The sequence below is a fragment of the Mus pahari genome, chromosome 4, assembly GCF_900095145.1.
Source record: "Mus pahari chromosome 4, PAHARI_EIJ_v1.1, whole genome shotgun sequence".
Taxonomy (NCBI): domain Eukaryota; kingdom Metazoa; phylum Chordata; class Mammalia; order Rodentia; family Muridae; genus Mus; species Mus pahari.
This window is the reverse complement of record NC_034593.1, coordinates 85,593,172-85,599,381: the sequence shown is the minus strand read 5'-3', so window position 1 is coordinate 85,599,381 and position 6,210 is coordinate 85,593,172. Positions and strand designations below refer to the sequence as shown.

At 43.3% G+C, this 6,210-nt stretch overlaps 1 long non-coding RNA gene across 1 annotated transcript in view; it reads left to right on the top strand.

Annotated features, from left to right (window-relative positions):
* LOC110321078 overlaps positions 1 to 4,595 on the top strand; it is a 7,712-nt gene extending 3,117 nt beyond the window's left edge. Inside the window, exon 2 of the long non-coding RNA XR_002380497.2 lies at positions 4,007 to 4,595. This is a non-coding gene — a long non-coding RNA (uncharacterized LOC110321078). The remainder of the gene's footprint in view (positions 1 to 4,006) is intronic.
* The last annotated feature ends 1,615 nt before the right edge of the window (positions 4,596 to 6,210 follow it).

The following is a 6,210-nucleotide window of genomic DNA, read 5'->3' as shown; positions in this document are numbered from 1 at the left end:
TTTTTAAAGATTTATTTATTTATTATACGTAAGTACACTGTAGCTGTCTTCAGACACTCCAGAAGAGGGAGTCAGGTCTTGTTACGGGTGGTTGTGGGCCACCATGTGGTTGCTGGGATTTGAACTCTGGACCTTCGGAAGAGCAGTCGGGTGCTCTTACCCACTGAGCCATCTCACCAGCCCATCAGCCATCTTCTTGATGAATGATATATGTGAGAAGACCCAGCCACTGAGTTCATTGCCACCCCTGGCAGTAGGTGGTCCTGGGTGCTATAAGAAAGCAGGCTGAGCAAGCCAGTAAGCAGCTCTCCTCCATGGTATCTGCATCAGCTCCTGCCTCTCAGTTCATGCCCTAACGTCCTTCAGAGATGGACTGTTGTCTGGAAGTGTACATTAAAATAAATCTTTCCTGGTGTTTATCACGGGAACAGGAAGGAAACAAGGACAAAAACCATGACTCAATGGTAACACTGAGCCATCTCTCCTGCCCTGACTTAGCTTTTTGAAATAGTGTCTTCCAGTGAACCAAGAGGTAGCCACGTCAGTCTGTGTCCTTCTCCCGGCAGTGTGACTTCAGGTACCAGCTACTGGCTTTCGTGCGGGTGCGGGCATCTGAACTCAGCACCCCTCACACTTGCACAAGAAGCACTTTAACCCACTGATCCATGCCCCTGAGACCGCTCAACTCATTTTAATCAAGATTCAGTGAAGCATGAAGTGTACATTTATCTTGTGTCAACATAGAGATGGGGCTGTCCCACTTTGAAGGTGAGAGCCACTGTTGTAATCAGTGCCAGCAGGGATTGTACAAACAGTGGCGAGATAGGCACCTAAGACAAAGACTGATTCTGTAATCCCTATGCCTACTAACCCCTTTCCAAGGACATCATGTATTTCAGAAGGAGCAGGCGCACTAAGGGGTGCCTGGAGGCTAGTGTACCCAACAGGAGTCATTTCAGGTTAGGAAGGGAGGCCTGTTGCTGTGAGATCTAAGGAGCAGAAACTCTGTATGCCCCCATCTCTATCTTCATCATGCTGAGATCAGGGGCATGTGAGATTTCTTCCTGTTTAGTTAGTGATATTTGGAAAGGGTCCTCAATGACTGTACAGAATGAAGATTAACATTGTTCAAAAACCCCACCAACAATCTCCACCCAATCACCACCAGATTTAAGCAGAAGGCAGCCAAGTCGACTCGTTGTAACCACACTTAGTCCATTAACTCAGAAACACTCACTTCTTCCAGCTTCTCTCTCTTCTCCCTGGAGATGCGGGGCCTCAGGGAAGAGAAGAGCTATGAACATCTGAATCATCTGTAAAACCGAAAATGTAAAGCATTAGACTGTTGCTGTTTTTTAAAATAATTCCATAGATACATGATTGACACACAAACCGTCCACACGCTATAATTAAATCATGATCAACATTCATCACATTTTACAACTTGATCGACACAAAAGGGAACCCAGGATTCATGGAGGTTTGTTTGGTTTTAGATTTTTGTTTTTGTTTTTGTTTTTTTTTTTGGTTGTTGTTGTTATTGTTGTTTTTGCTTCTATTTTTTTTATCATTGCTGTTGTTGTTTGTTTTGGTTTGGGTTTTGGCTTTTCAGGGCAGGGCTTCTCTGTGTAGCCCAGGCTGTCCTGGAACTCACTTTGTAGACCAGGCTGGCTTCTAAGTCACAGAGACCCACCTACCTCTGCTTCCCAAGTACTGGGATTAAAGGTGTGTGCCACCATCACCTGGCCAGAACCCCTGTGTCTTTAACTCTAATCTTAACAATAATTATTTGCTGTTTCTTTTTTTAAACTTTTAATTAATTAATTTATTTATTTATTTATTTATTATATGTAAGTACACTATAGCTATCTTCAGACACACCAAAAGAGGGTGTCAGATCTCATTGTGGGTGGTTGTGAGCCACCATGTGGTTGCTGGGATTTGAACTCAGGACCTTTGGAAGAGCAGTCAGTGCTCTTACCCGTTGAGCCATCTCGCCAGCCCTATTTGCTGTTTCTTTAGGTTTCTCCATTCTAGAGATTTTTATTTTTTATTTTTTATTTTTTTGTTAACATATAAAGAAATAACCTAAACTACGCTTTTATATGATTGGAATTATACAACATTCTGGGTTTGGCTTTGGTTTTGTAACTGTCTTTCACTTTTCATAATGCTTTAGATATCTACCCATGGGTCTAGTTTTTTTTTTTTGTTGTTGTTGTTGTTGTTTTAAAGATTTATTTAGTTTTTTTTTAAAAGATTTATTTGGTTTATGAAAGCCATGCCCAGCTAAACAGTCATTTGTTCTTAGCACTTTGATCAGTTGAATCTCTGCAATAACCACAAACCGCCACAAAATGAGGCTTCTTGAACACTGGGAGGAGCACCAACCCATGAGCATAAATGTAAATATGGTTTGATGGGTACAACAAGCCGGGCGTGGTGGCGCACGCCTTTAATCCCAGCACTTGGGAGGCAGAGGCAGGCGGATTTCTGAGTTCAAGGCCAGCCTGGTCTACAAAGTGAGTTCCAGGACAGCCAGGGCTATACAGAGAAACCCTGTCTCGAAAAACCAAAAAAAAAAAAAAAAAAAAAGATGGGTACAGCAAGTCTGTTAACAAAACTACAGTAGTAGCTTCTATGCTAGGGCCCATGATGTCTCCAGTTACGGGATTCTGGCCAGCATTACAGTTTTACAGTACTGAGCATAAATTCCCTCCTGTGGATTGTGCCTCAAGTTTAATCAGAAAGCGATCGGTTACCCCCCAAAAGAGTCAAACAATGGTACAACCAATGCACACACACATTGTACCTGGCGGTTTGGTTGTACAGTACACAGGATCTCATAAACGGGTAAAACTTAAAACTCTTTTAATGTGTGCGAATGTTTGCCTACATTTAAGTATGTATGTGTGCTGTGTGTGTGCTTAGACTTTCCAGAAGTCAGAAGACAGTGTTGCATTTCCCAAAACTGGATTTACACATGCTTGTCAGCTGCCATGTGGGTACTGGGAACCAGACCCAGTTTCTCTGCAAAGGCAATAATGCTCTTAAGCACTGGTCTGGTTTTTGACAACTCCACGCAGCCCCCATCAGCAGGCATAGCACCTTCCAACATTATGAAAGGTAGGGCAAGGAGGAACCTTCCATTTCAGGTCAGATTGATTGTCTTGTAGTGAAAGTAGCTCTAGTGTGATAAGTTCTTACCTATCTGGTGGGTAATCAAATTTAGCCCTGGTGAACTATGTCTTAATAATTGAAATTGATCTCTGGATTTACATGATTTTTCATCAAAAGTTGAGAATGAGAGTACAGTCACCAGTGATTGGGACAAACCACCATCTTATGCTACTCCCCACTGAGTTTAGATAACACAGCTCTGGGCCTGGTTCGCTGGCTAAGGACACCTGCTGCTCTTTCATGGGGACTGAGCTGGGTTTTCAGCACCTGCTTGGATGCTTATAAGCTTTAAGGGACATAATTGCCTCTGACCTCTATGGACACCAAACAGACATGTGTGGCATACACATAAATAAAAAAAATATTTCTTAAAAGGTAATATTGAAGCCAGGCAAGGTGATGCATGCCTTTAATTCCAGCACAGGCAAGAGGATCTCCCAGAGTTCAAGGCCAGCCAGGGCTACACAGTGACATCCTGTTTCAAAGGAAAATTACACAAATTATATATAATAGGTATTCTAGGAATTAGAAGAAAAGTTGGGGAGGAATATGAAATTGGTGTTTTTAGGATTTTTTGGTTCTTGTTTTTGGGACAGTCTCGCTGTGTAGCTCCTACTGACCTAGAACTTGCAGTATAGACCAGCTGACCTTGACTTCACAGAGATCCACCTGCCTCTGGCTGCTGAGTGCTGAGATCAAAGGTGTGTGCACCACCAAGCCTTCCTCTCACAGAGATAGACCTTGATATCTTTTTTTCAACCCTAGGTCCCTTTAGTTTTCACACACTGCGAATGCAAACTTGTTGATGCTCTTTCTTTCCCCCTAGAAATATGACAGATCTGAAGCTATCCCCGTGGAGGTAGCTGTGCCTAGAAGACAGTAAGAGATGTGTGTCTTCATGGAAGATTCCAGCATGTCCAATGGCATCGATGTGGACAAAGGCTTTGCCATTGCCTTTGTTGTTCTTGTGTTTGTGTTCCTAATAGTGATGGTTTTTCGGTGTGTAAAGTTGGTGCAGAATCCCTATGAGGTCAGCTCTACCACCGCAGACCTGCCTCTGAATTGAAGTACCAACAAATCTGGTGGTCTCCTCTTGACAAGAGACTTGCAATCATTTTTTAGCAGGGCAGTGCTTTTAGCAGGGTCTTATACAGCCAAGGCTTGCCTCAAAACCCTGAACCCTGTTTCTCCTCTCCCTCCTAAATACCGGGACTACAAAGAATGCTCCATCACAACATTCAAAACCTTTTATATTGATGTGTATGATCCAGACGTTATATCCCCTTCCCGCTGCATTTCTCAAGCTTGCCATCTTGTGTTCTGTAACAAACATGTAGGTGTATCTCACCAAAGAGAAAACTCAGGCTATTTTTCATTGTTCTTTTTCAGGGAATCCATTACTAAAGTTGAACTTAAAAGAAAAAAAACAAAAAAAAAAAAAAAAAAAAAAAGAAAGTTGAACTTATTGACTAGACTAAGGCTATGAGTTTCAATTGTCCCATATCTAATGTCCCTGGGGTAGGACACTGGATCTTAATTTAATGATGTAATGTAACATAATGCTATGCTTGGTGAGGGCCATGTGAAACTAGAAGCTAACTAGGACGTGGCCAAATGTATTTGTTCCTTAAGGAAAGTAGAAGGGACAAGCATCCAACAAGACCTATTCAGGGTGTCAAATCTGCTTTCTTCTCAAGAGGGTGGAGCTCTATGCTACAGGTAGTCCAATGTGCCTGAAGTAAGCCCCCTAGGCTCTGCCAGCCAAAGTTCCCTCAGCTGTAAAGTAATACAAGTGGACTGAGCAGAGTTCCAAAAAAGTAGGCATCCATACCCTAATCCCTGAATGCTAGGGACAAGCTTTGATTTGGGGAAAGTCTTTGAAAAATAATCAAGACTCTTTTTTTTAAATGTATTTACTTATTATATGTAAGTACACTGTAGTTGTCTTCAGACACTCCAGAAGAGGGAATCAGATCTCGTTACGAGATGGTAGAGAGCCACCATGTGGTTGCTCGGATTTGAACTCCGGACCTTCGGGAGAGGAGTCGGGTGCTCTTACCCACTGAGCTATCTCACCAGCCCAATAATCAAGACTCTTAAACCTACCTACAATACCAGCACGTGAGAGTCAGGGGTAGAAGGATTGCTGTGAGATCTTAGCAGGGGTCACAAGGAGATGGGTGGTCAGGGGAAAAAAAACACATCAAGACGAAGATGGTGGCAGAGATTTGAGTTGTGCAGCCACAGCCAAAAACTGCCGGAAGCTGAGAGAGAGGAGGAAGGGTTGTCTCCTGGGGTCATTGGTGGCACGGCCTCACCAACAACTCGGGTGTGGACTTCTTCACTTGATGTTAGTCAAATAGCCAAGAAGCTATTTGACTGGCAATTTCTGCTCTCCAGGACATGAGAGAATACATTTCTATCTCTTTACATCACGAAGTGGTTGGTAGCAATCACAGGAAGCTGATAGATAACTCTGCCTGTCATCAGTTTTCCAGGGACCTTTGTGTGTGTGTGTGTGTGTGTGTGTGTGTGTGTGTGTGTGTGTGTTTGTTTGTTTGTTTTGAGGCAGGATATCTGGCTGAAGAGATGACTCAGTTCTTTCTGCTCTTCCTGAAGATCCAAACTAGGTATGGAGCAGCCATGATGGTGTGTTCGCAGCTTCCTTCCCCAGCATGTCCAGTGTGAACCTGCACATGTATGCAGGAACTATCTCATTAGGTTCCATTCCCACATTCCTTTTTTTGTTTGTTTGTTTTTTTGTTTTTTTTTTTTTTGGTTTTTCGACACAGGGTTTCTCTGTATAGCCCTGGCTGTCCAGGCTGTCTTCAAACTCAAAAATCTGCCTGCCTCTGCCTCCCAGGTGCTGGGATTAAAGGCGTGCACCACCACCTCCTGGCCACATTCCTTCTTTTACGCAATACTGGCCTCATAGCCCAAGGCTGATCATGCTGGCAATTTGGATGTGCTGAACAAAACCAAGTGCTTTTCTGCTCCCTCTCCCTCTCCCTCTCCCTCTCCCTCTCCCTC